This window comes from Bombina bombina, chromosome 10 (genome assembly GCF_027579735.1).
Source record: "Bombina bombina isolate aBomBom1 chromosome 10, aBomBom1.pri, whole genome shotgun sequence".
NCBI lineage: Eukaryota > Metazoa > Chordata > Amphibia > Anura > Bombinatoridae > Bombina > Bombina bombina.
In genome coordinates, this window is record NC_069508.1 from 110,677,162 (window position 1) to 110,693,887 (window position 16,726).

Below are 16,726 nucleotides of genomic sequence, written 5' to 3' on the forward strand. Positions count from 1 at the left end.
GATTTATTCTTTCAGTGAAGTTCATACCTTATATATATATATAAGGATACTGAACACTGAAGTAGTGCAATGATAATAAACTAATAAGCTAAAGGCATATACATTGATGTGAGGTGTAAAAGTAACCACTTGTCCTATAGCTAACAATAGTCAGTAACTGAGAACTCAGAGCCATTATGGCCCAAATAGGTATCTACTAACACCAAACCTATAGTCATTTAGAAAATATCAATGGTAATATTTAAGGTGATGCAAATTCTTAAAGTACACAATCTATAAAATGTATATATAGATTGTCAGAGTCGTATAAACCCCTATTATATGATGTACAGAGTATTACATATGTTTATGACTTGGAAAAATTAAAAGGATATTATATGTGTTAATAGGGACAGAAAGCTCCAGAGTGGGGGTGATAATGCACATGTGCTACCTAACATGTGAACAGTATATAGTTAACTATACAGTACTGGTGTCGTCGCCTCTGCAAGCACATAAAGTTATGTGATTGCATATTGGGATATCGGCCGGAGTCGGCCAAAAACGTGTAAAGGGTAAACGGTTGGCCGGAGTTGGCAAGTGTTGCCACTACTACAGTACAAATAAGGATAAATGATCACATAAAGTGATAATGGATAGTAAAATAAGTAATCACGTATATTGGTGATAGACCAAGGGCACAGCTCAATGGGCAGATAAAATTATAGCCCGTTCATTGGCTTATTGCCAATGGTTAATCAGATCGAACTCTGAGTTACATCCATCAGGAACTCTAGTCCTTAATTTAAAAATCCAGAAGGTTTCACGTCTGGCTAAGAGTGTATCCTTGTCTCCCCCTCTTAACGGTTTTTTTATTACTTCGATAGCCCTCCATTTGAAGGTATTGACTAAACAAGCATGTGTTTCAATGAAGTGTCTGGAGAGTGCTGAGCATGTTACTTCGTTTTTAATGTAACCCAAATGTTCCCGTATTCGGGTACGTACATCTCGACTAGTTTTACCCACATACTGTTGGTGATGTTGTGTACACTCAATTAGGTATATAGTAAAAGGTGTTGAACATTTTATAAGCCCGTTGGTTTTAAAAATTTGGTTTGTGGTACAGGACTTTTTAAAAATTCTACAAATTTGATACTTTTGCTTCTTCGGAGGCTATTTTTGGGAGAAAGGTTTTACAGACAGTGGTTCCTTCCATTTAAGTTCCTGCCTTGTCCCTCCCTTCATCCGTGTACTTTAGCTTTGGTATTGGTATCCCACAAGTAATGGATGATCCGTGGACTGGATACACCTTACAAGAGAACATAATTTATGCTTACCTGATAAATTTATTTCTCTTGTGGTGTATCCAGTCCACGGCCCGCCCTGTCATTTTAAGTCAGTTATTTTTTAACTTTAAACTACAGTCACCACTGCACCCTATGGTTTCTCCTTTCTCTGCTTGTTTTCGTTCGAATGACTGGATATGACAGTTAGGGGAGGAGCTATATAGACAGCTCTGCTGTGGGTGTCCTCTTGCAACTTCCTGTTGGGAATGAGAATATCCCACAAGTAATGGATGGACTGGATACACCACAAGAGAAATAAATTTATCAGGTAAGCATAAATTATGTTTTTTAAAGTAGTACCAGAGTGCTGCTTTGTTCTATGGTGTAGCCGTAGTCCATATCAGTCTCTACAGTAGAGCTTTTGGTGGCTTTAAAGCAATGGGAACTTGTGGGACATAATTCTCACTGCGCCTCCCATACATTGATGCTGCCCTAACTCTGATGGCTTAAGTACGCTTACTCAGGCTCTATCCGTTTTCCACAGGGCTATGTGAGGGAGAGGACCTCATAAACCTGCTGAGCTGCCCTGCTGTTAGGCAGATTTTAAAGGTAACTGCTAACTTTTTATTCTGGGTCTGGGAGATCTCAGAGGAAGTGGAGTACTTTATTGGGATATAACTCCTTTATTGGAATATTCCTCCTATTCCTATACAGGGAGGGGATCCTGTGACAGCACATTTTTAGCAGGCACTGGGGGAACTAAGTGTGGTTTTTATTCTGGGGGCCTCAATCACTTGGGAGAAAGTAATAAGACTCAGGAGATGATTGTTTGAGTCTCTCACTTGGGCTATAATGCTACCTAACTTGCGGTAGCACGGTCGTCCCCAATTTCTAAAGAGTATACCTAATTGTGTGGTTCAGTTAGCTCCCGGTAGCCTCTCTATAAATATTAATTGGGGCCGGGAGATTGTTTAGTGATAAGCCCACGATGGGCGGAGTTACCTTTGGCGCCGTTTTTGGGCTGCACTTTCCCCTATCTCAAGGCACAGACATAATGAAAGTGCCGGGAAATGGAGTGTTAGCACGCCCACAAGGGGTGGAGCTACGTTGAGGCTGTGTTAGATTGCGCTCTCCACTTCAATTACAAATATCGGAAGGCAGAGCATCTAACAGTCATTCGTTTTTTCCCTCTCAATGCGGGTCCAGCCAACGCTGTGAAAAGTACAGCATTTCATGCTTGCTTATGTTTAACATATTGTTTATACAAGGAAATACACAGTTTAATATGTATTTGTCTGTCATCAAACTGAGATAAATAAATCTTATTGCATTTAAATAGGCACCTCAGCAAAATATCTGTAGGTGCTTCATTATTGGCATGCTAGTCTACCTCATTCCTGCATGCAAAAAGAAAGTTAGTTAAAGAGACAGTAACGTTTTTTTATCTGTTAATTTTATTAAAAGATTTTCAGTTGTTTATTTGTTTACTTCATCCTTTCTGACTTAGGATGGTACAAGAGCACACAAAAAATAAGGTTACTTTTTAAAATTTAAAGAAACTGTAACATTTTTATGTCAATTTTTAGTAAAAAAAAAAAAAAAAAAAAAAAAGGTCAATCAATGCAAAAATTTCTCCTATAGTGTCCCACAAAATGTTATGGCCCTCATGCAGTGCCCTGCGCTTCCTCTAACACTCCATTTGGAATTACTTTGCATTTCATACATTATAGTTTTTACCACGAGGTAGAAAACATTAGGGTGATTGATTCAGTAGTTGCTATCCCAACTGTTTCTTCCCTGTTCACGAAAAGAGGAAGATACTTCAGGATTATCTGAAAGAGAATTCTCAGACTCAGATGGAATAATATCTTTATTTGATCCTTAGGTTGTTTTTCTCTGTTTTTTTAGCTTGATCACCTCCATTTGTTACGTTAGGAGGTTTTAGCTACCCCCGATACTACCGGTGTTATCTATCCTAGTGCGTCCAGTAAGTTAGGAATGGAAGGAACTGCATTCCCTATATTTAAAAAGATGTTTTCCATAGCCGGCTTAGCTAAGGAGGCTGGGCAAACTTTCTCTAGGGTGGAAGGAGTAGTTTCCAGCTTAGCTAAAAGAACTACGATACCCTTAGAGGAAAGTTGGGTTCAAAGGTCCTATGGACAAGAATTAGAAAAGGGTTGTACACCAGAACTTACAATGGCAACCAGCTGTGTACTTTGCTACCGTCACTTGTGCGATGGCATATTGGTCCTATGCGTTGTCTGATACTACTAAGTCGGAAACTCCCCTGGATAAAGATCCAGGATAGGATAAAAGCTTTCGAGTTGGCTAATTCCTTTATTTCAAATTCTTCCCTTCAAATTATCAAACTGGGAGCATAGGTTTCAGGGTTCTCTTTCAGCTCAGTGTCTTATGGTTAGAACCTTTTTCTACGGATGTATGCTCTAAGTTTAAGCTTTTAGCGATTCCTCACAAGGGGAAGACCTTGTTGGGATCTGGCTTGACGAAAGTAATATCCTTTGGAATTTAAAGAATTTAAAAAAAACCCCAAAACAAATAGCCTGCTATTGAATCACAGCGTGAAGGACATGCCCCCGATCCGGGACCGCCTCTTGTAGAAGGCAGAATTTCCGTCTTCGCTCAGGCTTGGGTTCGAGATGTTAAGGATCCCTGGGCAATAAAAAATAGTGTCCCAGGGACACAAATCAGAGTTTTCCTCCCAGAGGCAGGTTTCTGTTTTCAAGATTATCTGCAGATCAGATAAAAGGAGAGGCGTTCTTGCACTGAGTAGGAGACCTCTCAGACCTGGGAGTAACTGTTCCAGTTCCACTACGGGTACAGGATCTGGGTTTTTTGTCCCAATCGGTTTGTGGTTCCCAAAGAAGAGGGAACCTTCAGACCACTTTTAGATCTCAAGAGTCTAAACAAATTTCTTAGTGTACCGTCCTTCGAGATGGAAACTATTCGTAGCATTCTTCCTTGATCCAAGAGGGTCAATGTATGACAACAGTGGATTTAAAGGATGCGTACCTTCATGTGCCATTCTCAGGAATCGTCTCAAGATTCTAAGGTTTGCCTTTCTGGACAAATGCTTCCAGTTAGTGTCTCTTCCTTTCAGTCTTGCCACAGCTCTTTAAGTTTTCACAAGTGCTCTGGGATTACTGTTGGCGGTGCTTCAGTTTCGAGGCATTGCAGTGGCGTTCTATCTGGACGACATCCTGGTCCAGGCGCCATCCTTACAGCAAGTTAGATGTCACATAGACATGGTGTTATCCTTCCCGCGATCTCACGGGTGGAAGGTAAATTTGGGAAAGAGTTCCTCAGTCCCATTCACAAGGGTAACTTTCTGAGGAACCATAATTGATTCCATATCAATGTAGATTTTTCTGACAGAATGTCAAGAAATCAGAGTATTGATACTTGTCTAGTCATTCAATCTATTCCTTGGCCTTCAGTGGCTCAGTGCATGGAGGTATTCTGGCTGATGGTGGCGGCAATGGACATCATCCCCTTTGCTCGGTTTCATCTCGGATCTCTGCATTTAAGCATGCTCTGGCAATAGATCAGTGTTGTCTCTGAATCATCTATCCCAGGGAACCTGCTTTCGCAGACCATCTTGGGTGATAGTGACTACAGACGCCAGCCTTCTAGGGTGGGGAGCAGTTGGGGATCTCTAAGGGCTCAGCGGGTTTGGACTCAGCCAGAGTCTGTTCTTATAAACATTCTGGAACTGAGAGCAATCGACAGTGTTCTTCTGGCCTGGCCTCAGTTAGCCTTGGTCCAGTTTCTCAGGTTCTAGTCGAACAAAATAACGTCAGTGACTTTCATCAATCGTCAGGGAGTTCCTTGGCGATGATAGAGGGGTCAAAAATAATTCAGTGGGCGGTGGCCCATTCTTGCTATCTGTCGGCATTCCACATCCCAGGGGTGGACAACTGGGAGATGGATTTTTTGAACAGGCATACTTTTCATCCGGAGGAGTGGGAACTCCATCCGGAAGTGTTATCCAGTTTTTTTTCCTCCGTTGATTTTTCTTCCTAGGGTCATTGCTCGAATCAAGCAGGAGAGGGCATCAGTGATCCTCACAGCACCGGCTTAGCCTCGCAGGATTTGGTATGCAAATCTGGTGGACATGTCATCTCTGCCACCTTGTAGACTTCCATTGAGGAAGGACCTTCTAATCAAGGGCCCCTCCTCTCAGATCTGGTTTCTTTGAAACTGTCTGCTTGGAGATTGAACGCTTTATATTATCCAAGCGGGTTTTTTCTGACTTGGTCATTGGAACCATGATTCAGGCTCGTAAGCCTGTCACTAGAAATATTTATCATAAATATCTTTATTGGTGTAAATCCATGAACTACTCATGGAGTAAAGTTAGGATTCCTAGAATTTTGTTTTTTCTCTAAGAGGGTTTGGAGAAAGGTTTATCGTCATGTTCCCTAAAGGGTCAAATTTGTCTTAGTCTATTTTGTTACCCTAACATCTGGCAGATGTCCCAGATGTACAATCATGTTGTCAGCCCTTGGGCAGGATCAGGCCTGTGTTTATACCAGTTACTCTTCCATGGAGTCTGAATTTAGTTTTCAAGGGGCTCCGTTTGAGTCTATGCTTTCCTTAGAGATTAAGTCGTTATCTTGGAAAGTTTTATTTCTTGTTGCTATTTCTTCTGCTCGGAGAGTGTCAGAGCTCTCAAGATTACAGTTTGAGTTTCCTCATCTTATTCCATTCAGATAAGGTAGCTTTTACATACTAAATTAGGATTTCTTCCTAAGGTTATTCTGATCGGAACATTATTCAGGAGATTGTTGTTCCTTCCTTGTGTACTAATCCTTCTTCTCAGAAGGGAAGACTTTTGCACAATTTGGACGTGGTCTGTGCTTTATTTTTATTTTATTTTTTTTATTTTTTTAAATAAGTTTTTTTATTGAGGTTTTGTAAAATGATACAAATAAAGAGAAAAACATCCGTAGGCAGTAATATTAGCAAGACAAATATTCTGAACATACAACTATAGTGGAAAGATAAGTCTATTACAATTCTGATCAAACAGTCTGAAATTTTTTTTAAAAAAAACTTTAAAACAGTGTGTACCTTGTGCCTATGGATCTTATGAAATAACCAGCTACTCCACCAAACTGATAGAATAAACTGATCTACTATAGACAAAAGTAGACAGGAATAATGATCTAAAGTAAATTGAACTGGCATGTCCAGAAAACTTTTATAAAGGGCGGGTTTGAACCTCTTTTTTTTTTTATATTCTAAGAAACATAGGAATTGTCCCCATTTTGCAGAGAGAGACATGAACTAGTTTATCTGGTCAATAGAGTTTAAGGCAAAAGGGGGAGTTAGCAACATGGATTGTTGGGGGGGGTAGGGATTGCAGCGGGCAAGAGCCGCTCTAAATAAGACAAAAAAGGGAGGGGGGAAGGGGGGGAGGGAGGGCGGAGCCAGTTGAGATTGAAGAGTGGAAAACTATTAAGGAGTATAGGTGTTATAAGTAGGCTATTAAACAATAAGTAGAAATAAGGGCATTAAGTGAGTTATATCACTTACTTGTAAATCTGACTTCAGTAGGCCAGGATTATGCTTTTGCAATAATAAACTAGTGATTACAATAAAAATAGTAACAATATAATACTTCAACCTGATCAATATAATATAGCATGCTGAGAGTAAAATACGTTGGCACTAAATGAAGATAACAAATATGCAGATTATATCATAACAATAAAGACAGAACGTGATACATATATTGGAAGATTATCCCCATTCAAAAAGGATGAATCCCTCTTGGCCCTACCAAGGGCTTAGGTATGAACTTTATTTTGAGGCTACTGGGAGCGTTATATTCTAAAATTTGGAGGGGATTTTGGGATATAGTTCGATGCTAAATATGTATAGCGAACAGTCTATTAGATATAGGTAAGTATACAATATACAAACCACTAAATCAGTGGCTTAAGTATCCGGTTTTATAACGGAGCCGTTATCCCACTCCAGTTTTGAAGATAAAGATCATTGGATTGTCTCCTAGTACAGAGAGCTCAGGTTTTCATAGCAGCATAAGTTTAAAGTCAGAATATGACAATAAACAGGAGTGGAGAGATTAATATAACAAGTCACATCCTGCCTTTTAGTCAATAAAAGATAGAAACTTTGGGATATAAGAAATTAATTAAACCTTGTGCATTGCAATTCTTATAGCAAATAGCAGACATTTCACAAATTACCCCTAGGCGAGCCTATGTACAGGGTAATAGATAAAGGTGGGTGCAACAGAGAGGAAAAAGTAAACAATTAACATAAAATAAGTGAGCAACTGTATACCAGTAGGACTACAAAACTGCTAATATCTAGAATGGGTATATGCAGTGGCATCAAGCACAAAAGTTTTCATCACTTACACGCTTTACTAGAGGGACAAGCAGAGGAGTGCGTCAGAGTCTAATATATAACCCTTAAGTTGCTTTAAGAGGGGAGACTCATATAAGGGATAAGGGAGAATGCATAGCAAGTGTTAAGCATATAGGTTTACCAGTATCCTAGTTATCTCCCTTACGCAGTAAGCTTAATAGTAAAAATCACATATATCAAAGCAAATAATCCCTCTGGGATGGAAGGCTGGTGTGTGGGCGATTTGTGCTATAGGATAAATTAGCAGCTTGAATATGTACCCTCTACTTAATAGAAACATGTACTGCTGTAAAATGTGCGGGGCAAAGGATAAATACATAACATAAGAAACAAGCTAGCATCCTTTCAGAAAATTAACTAAAAAATTATGAACCAAGGACTAGATACGCTAAGCAGACTATAGAATAATGTAGTAAATAAGCAGAGTCAATTGAGCTACATTTATATAGTTTGTAGGCCATGTTCTCCGGTTCCCTGGAGAACCATCATTTAGTCCGTTATTGGTAAGATCATCTACAGCCTGCTACAAGTTAATGGCTATATGGCCAGGTACAACCAAATGTTGATCATACTCCAGCATATCATACTAGCTGGAAAGAATTTACCCCACTCCGGTCTTGAGGTCTGATGACCGACACAAAGGGACCTGCATTGCACGCTGTAATACAGGATGGCAGGCATGACCCAGGAGCGCTACAGGATCAGTCATAGTAAGCAGGTAGGGATACTGATGTAAAGTTTGGCTTGATTGCTGGTCGAACCTACTGCTGTCACCGCTGCCCTCCAAGCAATCCAGCCCGCTCAAAGTATTGTGCGCTTTAGCCTGTTGCGGCCCAAGATATCTATTACCTAGCCGGTGATCTCGCGCTCCATGCTCTAATGTGGATTGAGGCCGGGCTGAGAGGACGGAAGGAGCCGATATCTTCTTAGTGAGGACAGCCTGCAAGTACACGGCATTAGAGTGCGATGTCGCCGTACCCCCAAATTCCGACCGCTGAGTCATCTCAGGGAACTGGTCCGGTATTTGACTTAATTTACGATGCCGGGAGGGTAATGTAAGCTGGCTAGAGGGTTTCCCTGCTTTTTCCTGGGCCCCGGATGTAAATTCAGTGTGGGTTCTTCTGTAATGCACGGGGTCAGGGTCCATAGCTCGGCATTCTGACAGTGGGGCGCAGGCGAGAAGTAGCAGCCTTAAATCTTCTTTCAAGCCCTGATGATGCTTCTTTAGGAGATGTAGAGCGCTGCGTTCCCATGAGTTAAGGGCCTCCATAACAGTCAAGTTATCCATATTAGATGGCGTCGGAAAACTCCACCTGGCGCAGCTTAAGTAGAAATGACCGCTAAACATTCAGCCACCAACTTGTCTTAAAGGTCTTTAGAGGCACAATAGTTTACAGTTACTCCCTGATATAGCAGGCAAAAGTTTAAGCCCTTAATGGGTGTATTAAATCATATTCTTATATCCAAGGGCCAGGAGCTTCATAGAAACACGTCTGGTTCTTTCTGTAGTTGGCTCCGCCCCCCCTGTGCTTTAGTTTTACCTGCAGGCGACTAAGGACTGTAGTCAGTCTTCTTCTTTGTTTGTGGTTTTCTCAGGCAAACGCAAGGGTCAGAAAGCTACGGTTACTTCTTTTCTTTTTGGCTGAAGAGTAATCTTATGTTTTGCATATGAAGCTGCTGGACAACATTCTCCCGAGAGAGTTACGGCTCATTCCTTTAGGGCTGTTGCTTCTTCATGGGCGTTCAAAAATGAAGCTTCTGTGGCTCAGATTTGCAAGGCTGCAACTTGGTCCTCTCTTCCCACTTTTTCAAGGTTCTATAAATTTGTCAATTTTGCTTCGGCTGAGGCCGTTTCTTTTTGGGGAGAAAGGTTCTTCAAGCAGTGGTGCCTTCCGTTTAGGTTCCCTGTCTTGTCCCTCCCGTATCATCTGTGTACTCTAGCTTGGGTATTGAATCCCATTAGTAATTAAGATGATCCGTGGACTCATTGTGTCTTAAAAAAGAAATAAATTTATCAGGTAAGTATAAATTTTCTTTTTGTGATTCAGACAGAACATAACATTTTTAAAAAGTTTCCAATTTACTTCTATTACATTTTCTTAATTCCTATGATATTCTGTGTTGAAGAGATACCTAGGTAGTCATCTGGAGCACTTCATGGCAGGAACTAGTACTATAATGCTCTTGCAAATGGATAACATTCTTGCAAAACTGCTGCCATATAGTGCCCTAGAAATGGGCCCGGTCCTAAGCATATATCCCTTCTTTTCAACAAAAGATTCCAAGAGAATGAAGATAAATTGATAATAGCTGTCAATTGGAAAGTTGTTTACAATTGCATGCTCTATCTGAATCATGAAAGAAAAATGTTGGGTTCCATATCTCTTTAAATCTAAAGCTTCTTTTGTTTATCTTATTGATCTCTCTTATAGAACAGTCTCTTGATATCCTAAAACTTCTAATTGAGTATACATTTTAAGGGATTTTGTTTCTGGTATGGTAAAATCACAACTACCCTTAAAGGGACACTAAAGGCAATTTTTTTTTCTTTCATGATTCAGATAGAACATGAAATTTGAAACAACTTTCTATTATACTCATATTATAAATTTTTCTTCGTTCTCTTGCTATCTTTATTTTTAAAGCAGGAATGTAAATCTTAGCAGCCAGCCCATTTTAGGTTCAGCACCATGGATAGCGCTTGCTTATTGGAGACTTAAATTTACCCACCAATAAGCAATCCTAACCCAGGTTCTCAACCAAAAATGGGCCGGCTCCTATGCATGACCTTCCTGCTTTTTAAATAAAGATAGCAAGAGAACGAAGAAATATTGATAATAGGAGTAAATTAGAAAGTTGCTTAAAATCGAATGCTCTATCTGAATCATGAAACCCAAAAACATGTCTGCTGTCTATGGCTAATTCTGTATATATATATATATATATATATATATATATATATATATATATATATATATATATATATATATATATATATATATATATATATATATATATATATATAGAGAGAGAGAGAGATAGTATGGACAAATACATCTTAAAGGGACATGAAACTCAAAAAATGTTTTTCATGATTCAAATAGAAGTAAATTGGAATGTTTCAAATTGTATTCTCTTATCTAATTTGCTTCATTCTTTAGATATTCTTTGTTGAAGAAATAGCAATACACATGGGTAAGCCAATCGCATGAGGCAGCTATGTGCAGCTACTGAGCCTATTTAGATATGCTTTTCAACAACTGATATCAAGAGAATGAAGCAAATTTGATAATTGAAGTAAATTGGAAAGTTTTTTTGAAATTGCAAGCTCTTTCTAAATCATAAAAGAAAAAAATTGGGTTTAATGTTCCTCTCAGTCTAATTATGACCACACTAGCAGGCGTGTCACAGGGTGCAGTACACACAGAACATCAGGGTCTGGAAGCTGTAATATTAATGCGTGCAGTTTAAGTGTCTGCACGTAGTAGCAGCCTTCCTATAGTAACAGGAGATCTCTGCCTGGCTCTGTATAGGATAGACAGAGGCAGATCGTTCCTCTCCTCACAAACATTACAGAAGTGACCTAGAAGATAATTGTGCAACAGACCAAAAGCATATGTTATGCATTTTACAGATATTAGAATTATTTTTATGGAACTGACAAATATCCCATGCAATACATTACCATATCATTCATCAGCAAACAAAAATATTAACTATAATAACAATTTTTTCAAGTGCTCCAGATGCCTACCTAGGTATCTCTTCAACACAGAATATCATGGGAATTAAAGGGACACTGAACCTAAATTTTTTGTTTCGTGACTCAGATAGTGCATGCAATTTTAAGCAACTTTCTAATTTACTCCTATTATCAATTTTTCTTTGTTCTCTTGCTATCTTTATTTGAAAAATAAGGCATCTAAGCTTTTTTTTGTTCAGGACTCTGGACAGCACTTTTTTATTGGTGGATGAATTTGTTCACCAAAAATGGGCCGGCATCTAAACTTATATTGTTGCATTTCAAATAAAGATACCAATAGAATCTAGAAAAAATGATAATAGGAGTAAATTAGAAAGTTGCTTAAAATGTCATGCTCTATCTGAATCATGAAAGAAAAAATTTGGGTTCAGTGTCCCTTTAAGCAAATTTGATAACCTAAATTGGAAACTTTTTTTTAAATGGCATGCTCTGTCTGATTCACAACATTCATATTTTTTTTCCTGCAATTATCTTTCAAAAGCCAAACTCCCCCTACAATTTGCCTTATTTGGAGGAGGCAATCTGGGCATTAGCAGACCACCAGGCCAGCCACTGTCATGAAGTTAGTATAAAGTGCATTGTTTTGCATTTGTATAAATCCAATTAGTGATAGGGACATAGCAGATTAAGCCTTGAGAAGTTAGCAGGCGCATTTAAAGTTCTGAGTATTAGAAATTGCTCAATTTTCAGAGCCGAATTACAAGTAGTTTGCAAAGTAGTTTCATTATGTATAAATATTTTATATACAATCTCATGGTGTTTACTGTCCCTTTAAACGAGTCCACCTTATTTTCTTTATTGCCATTTCCCCCACACACCCTCAGCTAGTAGTTAAAGGGACAGTCAACCATAGAATTGTTATTGTTTTAAAATATAGATAATCCCTTTATTACTCATTCCCCAGTTTTGCATAACCAACACAGTTATATTAATGTACTTTTTACCTCTGTGATTACCTTGTATCTAGGAACCTTCTTCCAGCCCCCTGATCACATGACTGTGACTGTTTATTATCTATTGTCTTAAATTTAGCATTGTATTGTGCTAGATCTTAAATAACTTTCTGTGCCTGAACACAGTGTTATCTATATGGCCCACGTGTACTTTCTGTCTCTGTGTTGAAAAGAGATTTAAAAAGCCTGTGATAAGATGCAGCCCTCAAAGGCTTAGAAATTAGCATATGAGCCTACCTGTGTTTAGTTTAACCCTTTAAGGACACAGCTTTCAGTTTGCTCAATGGTTTTATGACGGAAAAAATCCGTCATATGTCCTTAAGAGGTTAAACTAAGAATACCAAGAGAAAAAAGTAAACTTGATGATAAAAGTAAATTGGAAAGTCGATTAAAAAAGTCCTATCTGAATAATGAAAGTTTAATTTATACTTGACTGTCCCTTTAATCAGCCTAACTGCACTGCTGTTTTCAAGGCTAATGGAGCATTTCATTGAAGGCTCTGGGGGAAGGGAAATATTGCATAAAAATAAAGACTGAACAAGATAGTGAACCAGAAATAAGCTGTGTGACACTGATCTTCAGGGGGCTTTAAGAACATGTGACCCAGCAGCGGGGTGTGAGAAAATGTCTATCATAGCTACACATCACTTACTACTTTTGTCAATAGGTTTTCTGTGCTAACGTGACTTGTACAGTTTGGTGCACCTAGAATGCATTGCCTGTGTTGGATGCACTGGCGCACTTATTATTTCCGCAAAACCGCAGTTCAATGCACATTAGACTTATGTGGTATGCTGCTCTTTTCAGTGCATAATCTATTAGTCTGAAAAAGCAGCATGCAAAGATCTGTTTGTTGCACTTTCTCAAGGATATTTTCAGCTCTGAAAAGAGCAGAATGCTCAATGAATGCAGAATATGGCTGTGAGTTAGTGGCAAACAATTCCACTTATTCTCATGTCTACTATTTAGTTAAATGTGGAAGTGGACTTACATTGTGCACACAATTGTTCTCCTTTGCAAAGTAATTCCTTTCATGTCTAAATCAGGAAATGACACAGGCTTTGTATCATTTAAGTATAGTGTACTAAACTAATTGAGGGTATGTTAAACGGACAGTATACTGTGAAATAGTTTTTCCTTTAATGTATTTCCAATGACGTGGTATACAAGCTGCAGAGTATATTTCCTTCTTAATATGAGCAGAGTCCACGACATCGTTCCTTACTGTTGGGAAATACTGAACCTGGCCACCAGGAGGAGGCAAAGATTCCCCAGTCAAAGACTTAAACACTCCCCATACTTCCCTCATATCCCAGTCATTCTTTGCCTTTCGTCACAAGAGGTTGGCAGAGAAGTGTCAGATTCGGAGTAGTTCCTTATGAAGGGTATCCTTCGAAATGGGACTGGAGTTTTAAGTAGTCTTGTCAGCCTCTCAGTGAGAGCATTGACGAATGTTAGTCTGGAGATGCAGGGAGAGTCTTTCTGTGAACGCATCCTGACTTGTATGAACCGCTCCTAAGCAATCAGTGTTGACGAGTTTCACTGCCTGCTTCCATCACTCAAGTCCATGTCAGGAGTGATACTACAAGACTGTCCAACAAGGGGGACTAATCATATAAGTTTATTTGATTATGCTGTGACATGTGAGACGAGGCTCAGGCAGATATTGGAACATACAAGTTTCTTTTTTTTTTTTTTTTTTTTACTTTCATTTTAGGAGCTGTGCAACCTAATAGGCTTGGTGCGCTTTATTACTATCATAGTAGGGGCGTTGCTGCATTGCGCACCATGTGACCGGGTGTGGTCACACTTATTTCCTCTTTCCTGACCGTGCGGTTTACCGGAGAAGAAGCGGTTTCTCGGTTTGGCATTGGTCATAGGAGGTGATGAGTGCCGTTTTTTCTTATTAATCAATAGTCTGCTTTATAAATGCAAGCTATGGAGGTTTCTGATACGTTAGAGGGTACTCCCTCTTTAAGTCTAATACCTGTCTATATTGGGAGGAGGCCGCGGTATACCCGCCTGCTCAATTATGCTCCCCATGCCTTGATAAAGTAATAATGTCAAAGAAGGTTAATATGTTTGATACCGGGGGTGTGTCTGGGCGGCGGCCATGAACGGTCGCAATATCTGAGGCTCTCAGTGCGATCTGCCTAAATCCGCCGATTACAGCAGCTGTTCTGCAATATTCCCTCAATCCAACCTCATCTATATGTAGATCGTGGTCTGCTACATTGATCCAGTTAAAATTTGCAGAGTGTGTGAACGCTAGACCCAGATCTGGATGGTTGAAACCTTAGGCGGCGGCCTTCCATAAGGATTCAACCTTACATAGGTTGTCTACTTTATGTACAAAGTGAACCAACTTTCCTGACTCAGTAGACTTATAAAGATACACGGCTATTAAAATAGATTTCTCCACACTCTTATGACAATGGAGTCTCTAGACAGGTGGGAACGTGAGATATTGCAACTTATTCACAGCCACTACCAGAGTTTATTGGAGGACCTGTGCAAGCTTCTCCTACCACTGCATCTCGCCGATGGGGCACAACAGGCTACTGCTGATCAATCAAGCAAGGAGTATGTCTGCAAATCTGTTCCTGGTATGTTAGAACCGGCCAGCCCACAGGCGCTCCAAAAGTGCGACCAGAGGTGTTATGAACATCAGGATATTACGGAACCCCTATCTACTTATCATCCGTCCTCTGTTATGCAACCGCATGTATTTGAATCTGAGGAGAGAGTGACGGCCCGACCGGAGTTAATGGAGCCAGCGGTTTCCCCTTTCAACACACTTAAGGGAGCGGCGTGCCATTCAGAAAATCAGAGTCAAGGCCGCTTTGAAACCTCTAGGCATGGATAATGCTCCATATACGCTCCCTATGTCAGACAGTGCCGCTGATGTAATTGAAAGTAAGCTCTGCTTGGCCCTCAACAGGAGGTATGTGACAACGGGTCGTTCTATCTTTGGATTGGTCTGGCAACCCTATTGCTCTGTCTACTACCCCCCAGAGAGAATCCCCCAGAACTGTCGTCGCGGAGTAGGATAAATTTGATCTGAGTACTTAGACTATTCCCCATGCCACATGGCTGACAAGGCTGGGCTAGAGAGACGCTTCAGTAAGACTTTATATTGGTGTTTTTACGATACTCCTATTAACATGGGTTTTAAGAATGCAATTAATCAACGTTTTTCAGAGGATTATATAAAACTCAAAAATAGTCAGAGTATTCTAACATGTCTACCACTTCACTTTGTCCTCATATATATTTTTACTTATATTGCTTTAGTGGTATAACGCTTTATAGACTGTCTGTCTTTTAAATCTGGTTGTGTTCCTTGTTTATGCACTTATATATGTATGGGTCAATTGCTCAAGTTGTTCCACTTTAGATAGGCTGGGGATCTTCTAGGTCATTATGATTTAACCTAAAAAACTTATTTATACAACAGCCACAATAACTACAGGGTTATGGCAGTGTGTCTACTATTTGGGTGGGTAACTAAGAATCTAATCACATGATGGTGGTTTACTGTATCGTTTTTTTGTTTTGTTTTTTGGATCTCCCACCCAGCTAACAGTAGGACACTTTTGTTTATGTGGGTTTTCAGTGAGTTCTAAGCTGATATATGCCAGAAGACTATATAAAACCCCAAAAATGACCATAGAATAACCTTCCATATCCAGCGCTACCATTTGTCCGCATATATAGTCTACATTCATTTTATATAGTAGGTATGCAGAATTGTAAATGGTTTATTTGTTTCTTAATCCAGTTGTTATCCTTGTTTATACCATTAATATGTATGGGTTATATGTTCCACCTGAGTTACATTTTTTTTAAGCTGAGATTGCTCTAGGCTGATAAGTTTTAATTTAAAATAACTTGTATGTAACAGTCCCAATAATTATAAGGTTATAGTAGAGTGTCTATTCTCTTTTTGAGTAGTTAGGAGTCTAGGCACATAATGACGGTGCACTAGCTTCCTTCCTCTGTGTCTTCGCCCACCTACGAATAGGTTTATACATAACCACATATTGTAATGTCTGCTCACGACAGAAGCAGCGTAGGCAATGTTTTAACCTAGTGGTAAACTTCAAAAAATAAAGATAAAAAGGGAGGCGTTATATCCAACATTCTAGCATAACTCCACTATATAACATTCTACCCCTATACTGGTAATGACCAATAATGTGGGAGAGTTTGAGGGAATTAGAATCCCCACCCCAATTATATATGTATTATGTAACATAACCTGCTATTTGCTATAATGCTTCTAACCTTACATTGAATGTTAGCTATCTGGAGTTGGTTGGTTGTGC

At 39.4% G+C, this 16,726-nt stretch overlaps 1 protein-coding gene and 1 non-coding gene across 2 annotated transcripts in view; both read left to right on the forward strand.

Annotated features, from left to right (window-relative positions):
• COP1 (COP1 E3 ubiquitin ligase) overlaps window positions 1-16,726 on the forward strand; it is a gene marked incomplete in the record, with an annotated part of 548,256 nt that overhangs the window by 202,563 nt on the left and 328,967 nt on the right.
• Window positions 11,120-11,250, forward strand: LOC128641522 (small Cajal body-specific RNA 3). Its single transcript, XR_008399542.1, has one exon. It is a non-coding gene; the product is annotated as a small Cajal body-specific RNA 3 (non-coding RNA).